Source organism: Pteropus medius, unplaced genomic scaffold (assembly GCF_902729225.1).
Source record: "Pteropus medius unplaced genomic scaffold, Ma_sr-lr_union100, whole genome shotgun sequence".
Lineage (NCBI taxonomy): Eukaryota > Metazoa > Chordata > Mammalia > Chiroptera > Pteropodidae > Pteropus > Pteropus medius.
Genome location: NW_024351729.1, coordinates 17,730,914 through 17,747,847, shown reverse-complemented (window position 1 = coordinate 17,747,847; position 16,934 = coordinate 17,730,914). Strand labels below are relative to the sequence as shown.

General features: G+C 31.5%; 1 protein-coding gene and 1 pseudogene across 3 annotated transcripts in view; one reads left to right on the top strand and one right to left on the bottom strand.

Moving 5' to 3' along the window:
- Positions 1 to 16,934, top strand: part of LOC120587606 (receptor tyrosine-protein kinase erbB-4) — a 767,195-nt gene that overhangs the window by 300,965 nt on the left and 449,296 nt on the right. The gene's annotated exons all lie outside the window — the stretch shown is intronic.
- On the bottom strand, positions 778 to 896 carry LOC120587829 (uncharacterized; annotated as a pseudogene).

Below are 16,934 nucleotides of genomic sequence, written 5' to 3'. Positions count from 1 at the left end.
TAGTAATATGTACTAAGGGGGAAAAAAAAACAATGAGGGAAGGATATGGGTTGACCTTTTAGACAAGATGACATGTGGAAACTTCACTGAGAAAGTGGCTTTTGAGTAAAAACCAAAAGCAAGAAAAAATTGGTCATGCAGTTGTGAGAGGGAAATATGATCCAGGCAGAGGGAACAGCAGATGAAGACTATAAAATGAAAACATGCCTGGCATGTACGAGAGACTCATCAGCAGTCAGTACTTTTTTCTGTTTTTAAGCTTCATAAATATTCCTTAAATAAAGAGCAGATAAATCCTAAGATAAAGAGTTCATATAGAAATAAAATAAGAAAATATTTAAATCCTTTGTTCAAGCAGCTACTTTTCATGCAGTATTATTCACAATAATATACATTAACCTGTAAAAGTAAATTCTTAAAAAAGTGTATGACTTTAATTGGTACAGTCTGATTTAATCTTTTATCTAATTGTTTAAAGGTCATAAAAAGAAAAACTTAAAAAGAAAAAAAGAAAAACTTACTTGTGAGCTTATATACTTCTTAGAAAAGAATGGCAAGATGAAGAAAGGGAAATTACATTTCATTTTATAACACAAAGTTAGATCCTAGTGTAAATTCATAAGGAGATGATCTCTATTATGTAAAATTCTATCTCCTCTAAAGTAGGCAAAAGTTTATTTTATTTTATTTTTTTATTCTTTAGGCGAGGCAACTCTTGGTTGACCTCACTGATTGCAAGGACCTTGTCAGCTTACAATTCCTTATTTTTTTATTTTTTGCCTACAGCACCTGGTCTTCCTAGGTGGTCTCCCATCCAAGTACTAACCAGGCCTGACCCTGGTTAGCTTCCGAGATCAGACGGGATCGAGCTTGTTCATGGTGACATGGTCATGGTCGTAGCATCAGGGTGGCATGGCCATAGACTTTATTTTATATAGGAGATTGATATAGAGAGTTCAAGTAACTTGTCCAAGATCATAAAAGAAATAAATTGCAAACCTAACTATGCAATTTGTTTATGGCATTATGTGTAAGAAATCTTATCCCAAATAATCCCTAAAAAATGTTTCAGTTCTTATACTTGTTATTAATAGCCTATTTTTAATGTAGCATCGAATAACATTAATAAACTTAGATCTGATTTCACTTCAGTTGAAATAATGTTTCATTGTTTTTTGAGTTCATATTAATATGTTTTATAGCACATAGTTAAAGACACATTAATTCCCCTTCTTTCATATATTAGCATATAAGAACAGATATTACTATTTTCAAATACATAGCATTATTCACTGGAAAACACATAGATAATTCCATTAGTTGAAAAAGTATTTTTAATATAGATTATGATCTACTGTCATTATTCATATTGACTCCACTTTCTTTTATTTCTTTAATGTGACTGAACTGGCTATATTTCTCTTATTCTAGCTCTTACCACAAGGATTTTTTTTTTTATGACAGTCTTATACTTGACAAAAGTTTTATTATACCATCACTGATCATTTTAATAGGAACAAAATGAAAGAATTTTAGAAGATAATTTTTCTAGAATATGTATAAACATATTCTATCCAATTCCAGTTTAGAAATTCATACAGAATAGGGATTTATAAATACTGCTTTACTTAATCATACTTCTGAAAACTTGTTAAAAGATTTTTTCAGTATTTATCAGAAGAAGACATGGTGACTTGAAATACATAGAATTTACGATCACGCTACTTATGATTCCTTAAAACTATGATAAAAGAGAACTTTTAAAAATATATTTATTTAAATTAGTTTCAAGTATACAGTACATTGGTTAGACATCTACATAGTTCATAAAATGATCCCCCAGTTGCTCCCTCTCTCTTCTGGTCCTCCACCTAGCAATTATATTAATGCTAACTGTATTCCCTCTGCTGTGCTCCCCATTCCCGTGACCAACTATCAACTACTCATTTGTATTTCTTTAACACTTCACCCCATTCTTCTAGCACCCCAACCTCCCTCTCCTTTGTCCATCACCAAACTGTCCACTATATTTGTTAGTCTGTTTTTGATTAGTTTGTTCTTTTTGTTCCTTAGATACTGCATATAAGTGAAATCATATGGTATTTATCTTTCTCTCTGACTTATTTTACTCAGCATAATAACCTCTAAGTCCATTCATGTCATCGAAAATGGTAGGATTTTATTTTTTTTAATGGTTGAGTAATATTCCATTGTATATATGAACCATAACTTCTTTATCCAATTGACTGTTGATGAGTATTTAGGGTACTTCCATATCTTAGCTATTGTAAATTGTGCTGCCATGAATGTTGGAATGCATAGACCTTTATGAATTATTATTTTGATTTTCTTTGGATAAATACTCAGAAGTTCAGTTGCTGGGTCAAAAAGTGTATCCATTTTTAATTTTTTGAGAAATCTCCATACTGTTTTTCATAGCAGCTGTACCAATTTGCAGTCCCACCAACAATATATGAAGATTCCCTTTAATCCGCATCCTCGCCAACACTTGCTGCTTTTTGATTTATTGATTATAGCCATTCTGACAGGTGTGAGGTGATATCTCATCGTGGTTTTAATTTGCATTTCTCTGATGTTTAGTGACCTTGAGCATCTTTTGATATGTCTATTAGCCATCTGTATTTCCTTTTTAGAGAAGTATCTGTTCAGGTCTTCTGCCCATTTTTTAATTGGATTATTTATTTATTTTTTGTTGTTGAGTTGTATAAGTTCTTTATAAATTTTGGATATTAACCTCTTATCAGATATATCATTAGTGAATATCTTCTCCCAAACAGTCAATTGTAAAAGAGAACTTTTAAAAATAAAACAGATTGAGACAGTTCTTAGTTCATGTGTCTAAATGTCATCCCCAGTTATTTTTTTAAATTTTAATATATATAACAATAATATTTTACATAAAGAACTCACTGCTAAATATATGTATCGCCTCATTTATTTCCATGCAATAGTAATAAACATTAAAAACAATTATAAACATATGTAATTTGCTTAAAGTGATAGAGCTAGAAGGGAAATTCTAGGATTTGAACTCAGACAATTTGATCTAGTGATAGCACTCTCTCAAGCATTATTTGACTGCCTCCAAAGGGCTCCCTCCCTGGCTTGTGTCAGACTCTGTGCTAGGTGATATGTTACAGTGTCTGGCATACAGGATAGATAGGTGTGAGATAACTAGCCAGGGTTACACTGACAGTCATAGAATAAAACAGGTCAGTGGAATCAGGGCCACACAAAAAGTGGATGAACTTGCAAAAAGCATTGTAAACAACAAAATTATAAGAAATCAGAACCACTGACTATAAAATATTATCTGGGGTGTGGTAAGGACTTGCAAGAGGAAATTCTCTCCCGCATGGTAGGATATTTGAAGAAACCTGAACACTCTTTCCTTCTGAGCTTTAAGAGTGCTACTCAGAAAGCTCTGTAACAAATGCTTCTGACATCAGATTAAAATGGTAAATAACCAACTCAGTTTCAAAAAATTCTAACCACATATTTTGCTTGGAAAAAGTGATTATTGATGTCTTTTGGGTACCTGGGTATTCCTACTTTATCTCTCTGATTCATGTTACTATTGATCTGCTTCTTTCTTTAAGACCCTACCACATAGAGAATATACTGAATTTAGTATTGACATGTAACAAATACTTATGACAAATAAGATATGGTATTTAGTAGTTGAATAGAGTTGGTTTGCAAGCATCAACTTAAATTTCAATATTTGAGATTCTTTTTCTAATTCAGAAGGTAAATGGCACAATTTTCACTAACAGGGTAAAATTATGTTTTAAAAGATAAATTGTTTGCAATAGCTTACATATTGTATTATAAAATGATTTTCTGTCATTGACTAAGAGAGAATTACTAGGTTTATTTTTTTCTACTTTGGCTAGAAATAAAAGAAGGAATGAAAAATACGGATGCTGGGCAACCTAATTTGTGTAAAATTTTACAAATCAGTAATAACCTGAGAGAGAGAAAAAGTTTTAGAATTGTGTTTCCATTGGATGTTGATGTTATCTCTAAAAGCCAAGCACATATACTGATATTTGAAGGAGCCATTTGTTGAGATTCACAATTCTTTATACATGCACAGCCAAACAGAATGAAAATGGCATTTATTTGTTGAGTATTTTGTAAAATAATAAATAAATACAATCTTTTACTTCATTAAAAAGCCAGTTTCCAATTATTAATATGAAAAATAATTTGCCCTAGCAATAATATAATTCTTAGTAATCAGAGGATAAAATGTTCCAAAGACAAGATAAATCTTTATCGTAAAAACAGCTGCTAACTTATTTTACAAAATAGATCTGAATAGATTTTACAGATTACCATATATAATATTAAAATTAAATGCTTTGATGCTTTATGTTGATGATGTAATTTTAGAGATTTAAGTTTGACTAACTTGATAAGTGAGATAATGTGTAAATACTAAAAAAGATAAAAAATCAATCAAATAATCTTTGAAAATATGATTTACCTTGTGAATGTCACTAGTCATTTATTTGGAAAGCATTTCTTCCTTTTCCCAAATTCACTTTTACTTCTGATAGTAGGCAGAATTGGAGATGCAGATAATAATATATTTCTTCAATCCGAGTAACATATAAAGTTCAGAAATATCTAAGTGGTTTATTAGTGATTTATTATCTCTTTCCAAGCAGATGAGAAATGGACAGAGATTGAATTGAATGAACAACGTGTTTCGGCTCAGAGATTTTAGCAAGGGTTTTAACTACTAGTTTGTTGTTTTCATGAGTGTTCACATTGGTTTTCACGTGGTTTTTACTGAAAAGCTACTTTCTCAGTGAAACCTCTATATCAAAAATTTCAATCCATATCCCACTTTTCTCATTATTTTTTCTTCTTAGTATATATTACTAAAAAATATGCATACTTATCTTTATTGTCAGTTTATCTAGATTAAGCTCCTTAAGAATGGAGATTTTTAAAATATTTTGTTCGACAGTTGTATCATCTGTGTCTGTCATACAGTTAATGCTCAATAATTTATAAAAACATTTATGTAAATAATGAATGAAATAATTTATATGAACTATGTTATATAAAATTAGTCTTCTTATTAATAAACATAATACTATTAATATAATTAGCTGATGTATAAAAGTTTACCAGAAGTTATTTCGCATAAAACCAATAGTTTTAACTAATATTTTACTTAACTGATTATTCATTTTTAAAAAATGAATGCCTGCTCCATGTTTCATAATCAGATTTTTATCAGATATCTAGCCTATAGTGAAGGCAGCCTTACTGATATTGTCTCATTTCATTGATCTGTATGGTATTGTTAAGATTAACTTAATACATATATTTAAATATTTCATCATCAAACATACCTTTATTGCCTATTACATGAATGATCCATAGAAGATTCTCAATAAACATTTATTAAATAAATGACTGAATGAACAAATGAAAATATGTACTTTTGATCAAACCAATGAAAATTAACATCACTGAAAAAAGTTAGCACTACCATTTTAAATAAATTAAATGCCTATTTAAAGGAAGAGAGGTAGAATGCAATATTTATTTAAATGGGTTTATCACATTTCAAATGCAACTTATACTGCAATTTTAGCTTAGTGACCTTGTTAGTATCCTTTGACAAACATCTCTTGAGTGAATAGTGTAGAACCATTCCTCATGATCATTCTCTTCTCTATTCCCCCACTTTTTCTCTGATTCACACTCATACACACATATGCATACATACCCAAACATGATAAATGTCAACACAATAAAAAGATAGTTGTAAGTATGTGTGATTGTAAATATATCATATATATATAACAGTTCCACAAATTAGGCAACATAAAGACATGATATTCTATGGAATATCAATAAACTACTGCTTTCTAGACAGCAAATCAAAAATATAGGGAGGGAGATCCATTGGAAGATACTATACTTTGGGCTAGCATGGTTTCAGAGAGTATAAAATGAATGAAGGATAAGAAAAATAATTCCCTTTAGATGAATTTTAAAAAATAGAATGTGCTTCAGTAATTCTAGTATACTTTTTTAATGAAGGAAATATTTTGATATAGTTATCTTATGAATAAAGCAATATTACTGTAAGAACATTAGAGATAAAAATCCAAGCCAGTTAAGAGTCTTATATTCTTCTCACCACTTCTGAAAATATTTGCTGACTAAATCAAGAGTGAAAAAATTAAATCTGTCCTGGATACACCTTATAACAATAGTCCAGAACGTCATACAGAGAACCACAGGCACCACTCAACAGGTTCAATCAGCCCAAGCTGTGTTAAAATTGGGGCTAAACTAAAAACTCCCATAATCTGTTAAAATATTCTAATATACTTAGAGCAGATTTCATGTAGTGTAAAGAGGAAAACAGCATGCTTCACTGATTTTATGTTTTTTAAAGTTAATTTAACATAGTTATCGTTGCATGCTAATATGTTCATAGGAAAGTGGGAAAATAATCAACAAATATAGGGTAATTAAACTTCATGGAAAGTTATAAAAGAAGGAAAGCTTGGGGAGTTAAATCTTAAATGAACTTCCCCAATATCTAATTGACTAATTCTGAGGGGAAAAAAATCCATGTAAGGTGTATGCATCTAAATTGTTGGTTTTTCTTCAAACTTGAATTCAATGGAGTTGACATTCTTGCAAATTCTTCCTGGAAACACATTTTTAAATGCTATTTTCTAAGCTGGAAACAAATGCTACCCTACTGACTGATTCATCAGGCCAGACTTATAAAAACACTCTGGTGCAGACCATATTAAACACTTCCTAATTATAGGTATGTGAAACGTTAATTCATTAGTCGTGTGATACTAATTAGTTACCACCCCTAAATTATCTTTAGTGAAAGTATCGCCCTTGGATTTTCCTATAGAGGAAATGTACAAACAATGTTCTCTTTTAAAAAGAGAATATTAGTGACTCATAATCAGTTTTGAATCTGAGTTGCTTCTAACTCCAAAGTACTCTTTTTGGCCAATAAGTATTGCAAAGTTGCTAGCCAGTTGACCTCATTAGCACCATTATATTTCTTGGGTAAAACACTTTTAAGCCAAACAATGTTCCAAAATCTTTGCAAATATTAGTGTGTCTACTAAGCCTTATAGTAACTCTATAATATGGGACTATTTTTAATATAACTTCCTAATTAAGTAGAACTGAAAGTTATTCATACTATAAATAAAAATAACCAGTAGGATTTATAGTTTTATTTTTTTCCATTTTAACTTTCTGAAAAATTTCACAGAAATTTTCAGATGAAAAAGTTGAAATTTTTCTCTAACAATATATTTAAAACCAAATGATAGGAAAGACTTTAAGACAGCCTTGGGATAACAGTTTACATATATGACTTTTTTATTTGTCTACACAATTTTTTCCCTTATGTACATAATGTGATTGGTGTTTTGATACTGAGTATATCTAGGTAGATTAATCTCTCTAAGGTAGAATGAAATTAAACAGATCTTTTATATGTTATCCGGAAAAAGGAGGTCTTCGTTAAACAGATCATCACAATTTCTGAAGTGAATTAATGTTCTATAATCACCAGCTGTCATGGCCTTTTATAGACTTTTAAACAAGAGAAGTCCAAAATTCCAAGGATCTTCAATAATTTTTGTTCATTTTGCTACCAACGCTTCAGTTCCAGTCACCTGTTACCTTAGAATGCTGCAGATAGTTTAAATACATGAATTACTATTTAGCTACATTCCTGATGTCAACTTACATCTTTTCTTACTTCACTGGACTAACTTCATGCCAGGGACATAGATCAGACTGATGTTCAGTGAATTCTGATTGGTTTGTTGGCTGTCCCTGGAATATCTCAGACCAGAAAATCAATAAAGATTTTATGCTTTTAGATTTAAGAAAAATGTGTTGGCGGGTGGTGTGCTAATCCTTCATCCCTAATAATTTAAAAATTTAAAGTTTCTGGTTAGCATTTTCACCAACGGTGTTGAGGAAACCTACATGCTTGATGTATAGCTGTTGACTCAGATAAGGCTAGTCTCAAGAAGGTAGGCCAGCCTCTCTATAATGCTTTATGACCTTAACAATTATCTGTGTATACACTGGCAGATAGCTTAAGAAAGCCATCTAGCATGAATAATTTGGGTTTAGGTGTTTTTTCCTCCTCTCTGACCATAAGCATGAGGCTTGTAAGCACTAGAGTCTCCAAAGTTTGTTATGTAACCATTTCAAATCCTATTAAAGAATTCTGGGATCTGAGTAAATTACTTAGGCCTATCCATATAATATATACAGTCTCTAATGAGGTTCATTCATTCTTTCAAATTTTAAGGAGCTTCTTCCATTGCCTTAATGTAATAGACACTGTAATACATTGGACATTTAAAAAAGTTACGAAAGGAACAATGTTTAGGAAAGTAAACATAAAATTAAAATACTTGTCTGTGATTAGTAATGAGTTAATAGTTATAAATAGTTTGGAGTTCCTGGATAATGTGAAATTATAAAATTCAAACATTTCTAACACACATTGGTGAGGACGCGGAGAAGTTGGAAACTGTATTTCTGGTAGGTGTGTAAAATGCTGTAGCTAATGTGGAAAACAATATGGTGGTTCCTCAAAAAATTAAACATAGAATTATCATGTGATAATTCCACTTTGGCGAATGTGCCCAAAGGAATTGGAACAAATATTTGTACAATAATGTCGATAGCAGCATTATTCACAATAGCCAAGAGGTGAATGAATCTCCAATGACCATCTATGGTTGGACTGATAAACAATATGTGGTATATAGAGAGAGACGATGAAATATTATTCAGTTTTAAAAGTGACTCAAATTCTGACCCATGAAATGACATTGATGAACCATTGAAAACATTATGCTAAGTGAAATAAGTCAGTTACAAAACAACAAACATTGTATGATTCCACTTATATGAAGTATCTAGTGTAGTCACATTTATAGAGACTGAAAATAGAATGGTAGTTGCCAGGAATGGGGGGATGAGGCAGTGGGGAGTTATCGCTTAATGGATACAGAGTTTCAGTTTGAGAAGATGAAACAGTTCTGGAAATGGATGGTGGTGACGGTCGCACAACATTGCGAATATACTTAATGTCACTGAACTGTGTGGCAAAAAATGATTATAATGGTAAATTTTATGTATATTTTGCATAAAAATCTTATCCATTAAAAAATGAACCATTTTATGAAAGGTACTGTTTACTATCTTCAGTTAATCTCTGTAGTATTGAGAGTTGTTCCTTTTAATAAGAGATTTTTTTTCTATAAAGTCAACATTCTTATGTGAGCACTGTTTTTTATGTTATGATGTATTATTATGACTTGGGTCTAGAGTCCCCTTATCAAATGTCTTATTCATTACAAAGCTTTATAGTTTGGATCCTGAGGGCAGCTATCTTAAATATGTAGAAGTAAAAGTTTTAAATTTATCTATCAAATTTATATTTTCTCACTTTACTCAATATTTTTTTATCATAGTAGTAAATTTAAAATTTTTTTCAAGTTAGAATTTAAGAAAAATAATATGATACTTAAAGTATTCCCCTTAACCCACTTTTCTACAGACACTTAGAAAAACATACTTAGCTATATAATTTTAGGGCTTTCAGTAAACATAAACTTCTAATTCAATCTTTTAAAATGAGAAATGGCTTTAAACAAACAAAAAAGGCAATACAAATCTGGAGTAAAGACACAGTGGCGACTGTGAGACTGTCAGACTTATTATGGACAATCCTCCAGGTAATTCTAGGCCCTATAGAAAGAATGCTTGGGTTGAAATTTATGCTCTGCATTTATGGTACTAGCCATATAATTTTGGGTGAGATATTTATCAGTGTTAAACCTCAGTCCCCTTGTATATAAAATGGTAATCACATTACCTGTCTCATAGGTGTGTGGTTAGGATTAAATGAGAAAACCTGTCCACAGTCATTTATCCACAATTCCCAAATTCACAAAGCTCTCAAAGCTCACAGTTTACTTTTTTAAGTTGGCTCGAAAATTCATTTAGCAAAAAACCTTACCTAAACTGAGTTGAGACTCTTTTTATTCTTTATCAATTCCACTTATTGTGACTTCCCGTGTCTTACTGTGAATTATTAAAGTGATAGAACATGGGGTGCTGCTAACCCAGGTGAGACAATGCATAGTATATAGCAAGGGTTCCCAGCCCCCAGACCACAGAAGGTATAGGTCCATGGCCTATTAGGAACAGAGCCGCACAGAAGGAGGTGGTCGGCTGGCTAGTGAGCGAAGTTTTAACTGTATTTGCAGCCGCTCCCCAGCACTAGCATCACCGCCTCATCTCTACCTCAGATCATCAGGCATCATTCTCATAGGACCATCAGTCCCTGGTGCCACAATGGTTGAGGTGCATATACTATATACTATTGACATATAGTATATGGGCTGAATTACCTATCTAAATCCTAACAATATCTGGTTCCAAGGATTTTAGGTAAGGGATTTTAGACTGGTATATAGAAATCACTTAATAAAATACTTGGCACATACATATTCAGCACTTAATTTAGCTATTATGATTATTAATTTAGGTAATAATCCGAACTTGAAGTTAAAAAGAAGCTGCACTATTTCATTTAAGATATTATGAAAGAAGTCCCTTGAATCGATGTAAATTTTGACAGATCAGAAACACGTACTATTGTATAAGAATTAGGATTTCTATGAGACTCCTGCTTCTTTCCTTACCTTTCATATAATGTAAAATGGTATTACATCATTTAAAGTTTTCAGGCCAAATCATCAGTTTCTCTAGACGTTGATATCTTTCACAATAACTTTATTTTTAAATGTATATCTCTGAGCATGTATGATTGATTTCAAGAAAACAAACAAAGAAAAAAACACAACTCTCCATTTCCCTGACTTACCCCTACTTCTCAGTTGTGACATAAAGGAAAAAACACTACCACTAAGGAAATCAAGCCTATTCAATCATGCGTTTCTCTAGTTCTGGTCAGTTTAATAATTCCTTTGTTACTTACAATATGGGACTTAAGTATTTCTGAAATGAATTTTTGAAATACACTTTAAAAATATGATTCATAGAGGTGAGGTCTGAAGTATGTCAAACATGTATGTTATTTTATTTTATAAAGAAAGTGTCCATAAACATAATAATGAACCTATGAATTATCCTTCTGCTATATCAGAAATTATGCCCCAGATAATTATTATCTACTATAACCACTTCTCTTTGTTTTCTAAATTAAGAAGCCCAAAATGATTTACACATTTTGCTAGAACCACAATTATTTTTAAACGCTGTAGATTCTCTTTGATTAACATTAAAAATAGCCTTACTTAAAAAATTATAAGAAAAATCAAATTTTGACTATCTGACTTATATTGTAAACTATTAATGGCACATTAAGAAATGCATGTTTTTCAAGTCTTTTTTTTTTTTTTGGAATATGGGAATACTTTTTTATTTGGTTTTCTTAGAAGTGGCATCTTGAGTAATTGTCAGCTGTCCAAGGCAACTTACAAGATTGCTATTCAGAATCTTTTCAAACACTGGCAAAATGGTACTTTTGAAGGGAGAAGAAAATAAGTTATGCTACCAAATTTATAATCTATTCTGACAAATGAGGACTCTGGTAATACATATAATGAAAAAAAATTACTTGTTACAGTTTATGATAAATTTTACCTAAACATTTTTATGTACTATATACACTATATAAAATTTTATCTGTATTTTACTGCAACTTAGTGTACTGTAATTTTTTAGCTTTTCAAAATATTGTGTGGGCAAACCCTGGGCTTCCTATATTAAATTTTAATGCATTTTTATTGTAGTATATCCAAACCGAATATGACTTCTGTAGGTGAAAAAGAAATAATATTTTATTTTTTATCTTGATAATTTAGAGTCCTTATACTCCCAAAGCTAAAATTGTTTTTTCTCCATATGTCTAAATAGATGGAAGTGTATCATTTTGGTATTCTTTTTGAGAACTATCACTTTTATTTTAAAATCTGAATATAAAGTCTTTGGAAGCCTTCAGATATTATTATATTAATTTAAAAACAGAGCTGACTGTCTCTGAGGATTAACATTTACATTTCCCAGCCACATGTAATAATTAGATCTGTGCAATTATGACTTATACAGTGGATATTCTGAATAGGTACCGTATTATTAAGCAACAGCTAACAGATTGTGTGATCCTAATGAACAAGCCTGGTTGTACTGCCAGCACATATTTGACACAAATGGTATCTCTATTGTTATATTAGGAAAACAGTAACATGGTACACAGTATTGCCCCTGGAACAGAATCTCCTAGCTTAATATCCCAGTCATTTAAAGCATAGAAAATATTTTCTTGGCCTTAATATTACAATTTTCCAAGTCTAGGTTGCCTTATGCGCCAAAATAAAACTGATTTTTTTAAGGAAACAAAGTGTGTGTGTGTGCGCGCACATACGTATCTATCTCTGTATCTATATCTATATCTGTATCTATATCTATATCTGTATCTGTATCTATATCTATCTATATTTATATCTGCATTTATATCTATAAATTCCTCTTCACCTCTCCCTTAAAACTTTCTCTTCTCCCTAACATAACACTTTTGTTTTACAACTTTGTCTTATTCTGTCCATCTTACAGATATGTGCTGATAAATCTTCAACATTTTTTAGTTTTTATTACTTTTGCATGGCCATAAAGTTAATAACAGATTTATATTTTTATTAGCATTTATACTGCAAATGCAGGAGACATCTTAAATTCTAATTTAATGCACCTTTAAAGTCCTTTTTATTAGCCCGTTAATCCCCAAACATGCTGTTTTATTGAAATGCGCATTACCTTTGTGCCATAGTCAAAACAGTGGTATAGATATAGAATAGTAAGAGAAGCATATGTGTAGTAGTTGAATAAACTACACACTCAACTCTCTTGAAAGTCTGCCATAAACATTACTGGCCCATTGAAGCTGTAATAGTAATGACATGTCTTTTAGTAGTATAAATAAAGAATTACTCATATATGTATATCCATAGGTAAGGGATTTTATTGGAAGATAAAAGTAAGATATCTGTTGTTGACGTCTATTTTTAAATTTCATTTTAAATATGAATATTTTTGTATAGTTTCAGAAATGTATATGCTTAGAAATCTAGGTTCATTCATATATAAGTAATAAGATTACTCTCCTGAGAACTAAAATTGTACGGTCCTAAGAGTTCTCATGCATTTATGAAAACTTTTGTCTTTGGTTTAATGTAATAAGGAAATGTACACTTGTTACGCTCAATGGCCAACCTCATTTTAATATTTCTCCCACCAGAGCTCACGAGCCATTTTCTGTATTCTTATCTGTATTCTATGTGTGGCCCAGCAGGTGTCAAGATAGAGAAGATTGGGGAAACTGATAGTCTACCTCTAATTAAATATCTAACATCTCCCCAACCATTTTTATGTGCATTTCCCCAAATGGAAAGGCAGATGGCATCACTTGAGCCTATATAGTGTTAACCTTTATTTTAAATTTCTGCTAAAATGGAAAATTGGGGACAATGCCAATTCAGCGATTATAGCTCATTCTCATAATGGACAAAATGGCAAATTAGTTGAGAGGGAGTTAAAGCACCCTGGAGATGTAAATATAAGCCATCTTCATTGCCAGGGTATCAGTCCAGCCATATCCAAACTCAGGGGGGGAAACAGGTGGGTCTTTCTTTATTTTGTGCATAGCAGGAGCTGGCAGTAAAGTTACATGGTAAAAAAGATTCCCAACATTTTTCCTACCGTTAATTGTAATTTTCTAAGGTTTCCTCTGTAACAGAGTTTACAAAAGGGAGCTTTAGCAAAACTATCATTAGCTTCATGGATCAATATGGTTTAGGAAATACAAAACAACTTTAGTTGTTTAAAAATAGGAAGTATCAGAGGGTGTTCCCCTTCTCTCCATGGATATCAAATCACACTATTGATTGGTCTACAGTGCAACTGCAAAAAAATTTCAGATATCAGGTGGACTAGCTGGGAATACAAATAAAGCCACTCTACTAGTGAATACAGTATATGGCTCCTGAGAGACCTCCTGTGTATCTCAGTATGAATCCTTCTCTAAAAGATGTGGTCTGTATCTATGATAAGACCATGAAAGATAAGAAAAGGCATAAGATCAAAGACATCATTTTATTTATTTTCGTTCTCTTTTCTTATATTTCTCATCATTTTTCCAATGGCTTTTATCAAGTAATTCTACAAAAAGGATAATGACAAAATGGAAAAATGTATGTGGAAAACCACATAAAATAAATATAGATTGAAATATACGTTCCACATACCTTGGGTGATAGTATGATTACAATATTTAGAAGAAAAAAATGAAATTATTATGAAAATCAAGGAATTATTTCTCACAATGCCCAAATCAATATGAAGGATTAACAAAGTTCTATTTCCATTTGGAATAATGCCTCACACAGGTAATCTATCTTGGTTTTAAAGAATGAACATTTGGGGGACTTAGAATTACAGCAACAAGGCAATTAAAAAGAACACATGTATATTCAAGTAGGCTGTAAAATTTTCTATGTCTTAATACATTTTATATATTTTTTAAAAAATTCAGTCAAAATTAACTTGTGCTGACAGAAAAACATGGTGATTCCTTAAACCAGTGGTTCTCAAGGTGTTGGCCCCAGACCAATAGCATCAGCATGATCTAGGGGATTGTTAGACGTGTAAATACTTGAGCAGAACTGAGAATCAGAATGTGGGAAATAAGATGTGGCAATTTGTATTATAATAAGTCCTCTGTATGATTCAGATGTAAGTCTAAAGTTTAAGAATTACTTCCTTAGACCTTTGTTTTACTTACTAGTAAAATTGGTAGTCACACAAGGATATATTTTAAGTTAAATTTTAAAAATGCCCTTAGTCCTATAACTGATCAATATTCTGATCATTTAGGAGGGGGAGCGAAATCTAAGGAAACTTGTAGTTGGCCAAATAAGCCTAATTCAGATGTGTTTGGTTATTTTATATGTTACTGAGCCTGTAGTATACATTTTAAAAATATAATTCTGAAAATGTTTTCAGAATGCATAGGATTCAAATTTGGTTTCTTAATACCTAAAACAATATCCAGCTATGCAATAGCCATATTTTACTTGATAAAAATATGATATATTTTAATTGTTCAAACAACCTTTGTTTAAGATAAAGGTTTTCATCTTTAAAATATAGAATTTGTTAAGAAAGTTTCTTGTCTCAGATTTAGGCGTATAATTTTTAATTGATTGACATTGTTTGTAAAGGAAGCAACATACATTGTAGAGGAATAGACAGCTCTTTGAACAATCTTCAAAATCTAACTTAACTTAAATACACATAAGTACCATAGGCTCCAGGTTCTTAAAAAATAAAACCTATGAAGTAAGTCTCACCATTTGAATGACTCTCCAGTGAAAATGCCAGTTTTGGATAATAAAGATAATCACATATTTTAAATTTTAATTATTTTCTAATTCAGTAAATAAGACTTTCTAGAATATAAAGCTAGTGGTGGCTATAAAAGAATGACATTCAAGAACTTTATGTAGAAAATAGTTATTCCTATGAATATTTTATGATGTATCTATATAGACTTTACTATCAAAAGGAATGCTTTCTTAACCTTTCATATTCCAATATGATGACTATTCCAATATGATGAATATATTATATATAATAGTATATTATATATAAAACAGTTTCACTAGCAGTATATATCTTGTAATGTAATCAGTTTACATCTCTGGGTTCTTGTCAAAATAATATTTTTAACCAAAGTCAGATTTTAAAGTGTTAACAGATACAATATGAAGCTTAGAAATCATATTTGGCCTAATCATTTAAGGATATTATAAACAAATCAGTGTGACTCTTTTGAATTTTAATAGACAACACTTGAATATTTAGGGTAAAGGAACTTCAATGAAGGAAGAAACCTTCTTCAATTGGATTACAGTAGGACACTTATTTACTTAATATTTTAAAAATATATATTATGTGCCTATAAGAAATTTAGTGTACTACCCTAGGCACTTTGTGGAATACAGACTTTTTAGTAAATTGAGGCATCAAAGATTTTTACTACTGAGTCTTTGGTTTTTGTTATGTCACTCTCAAGAAAGAAACTTGCGAGTATTTTAAGAATGGGGGAGGAAAAGATGATAGCTTAATAATGCAGCAGGGCTTTTGAAGATTTTACAATTTTTATCTGCAATAATGAAGAAAAAGAGGTTGACAGACATTGTGTCTCTGTCTTCATGTGGCTTATGTTCTAATAGGGAAGCCAGACAAGGAACACATTGCAAATACAATGAGCACATGGGAGACTATCAGATAACATTCACCTAGTCAGAGGAGTTGGGTGGGAAGATTACATAAAAGAATCAAATGTTGAGATCTAAAGGATCTAGGTAAGGGGAGGGAAAAGGCTTGTTCTAGGTAAAAGAAACAGCTAGATAAAATACAGTTTAAATCTGTTGAACAAGGGGGAAAAAGTGGCAGTAGATGAGATTGGTAGGCAGAGACTTAATTGTCTTTGTAATAACGGCCAAGTTCACTAAAACAATGGGAAGCTCTTGAAGAAGTTTACACAGGTGAGTACCACCATAGCTGTTCAAATAACAGAAAGTGTTGTGGCTGCACTGGTAAAGAACAAGGTGGTGGGGTGGGTTGGTGTTCGTGCTGACCATTTAAGAAGGTGTAAGTCCAGGCTAAAGATGATAGCTTAGACTAGAGTTAGGACAGTAGGGAGGGGATGAAAGAGGGAGGGAGGGATGGAGGGGTGAGAAGAGAGAGAGAGAGAAAGAAAAGGTGGAAGGGAGAGAGAGGGA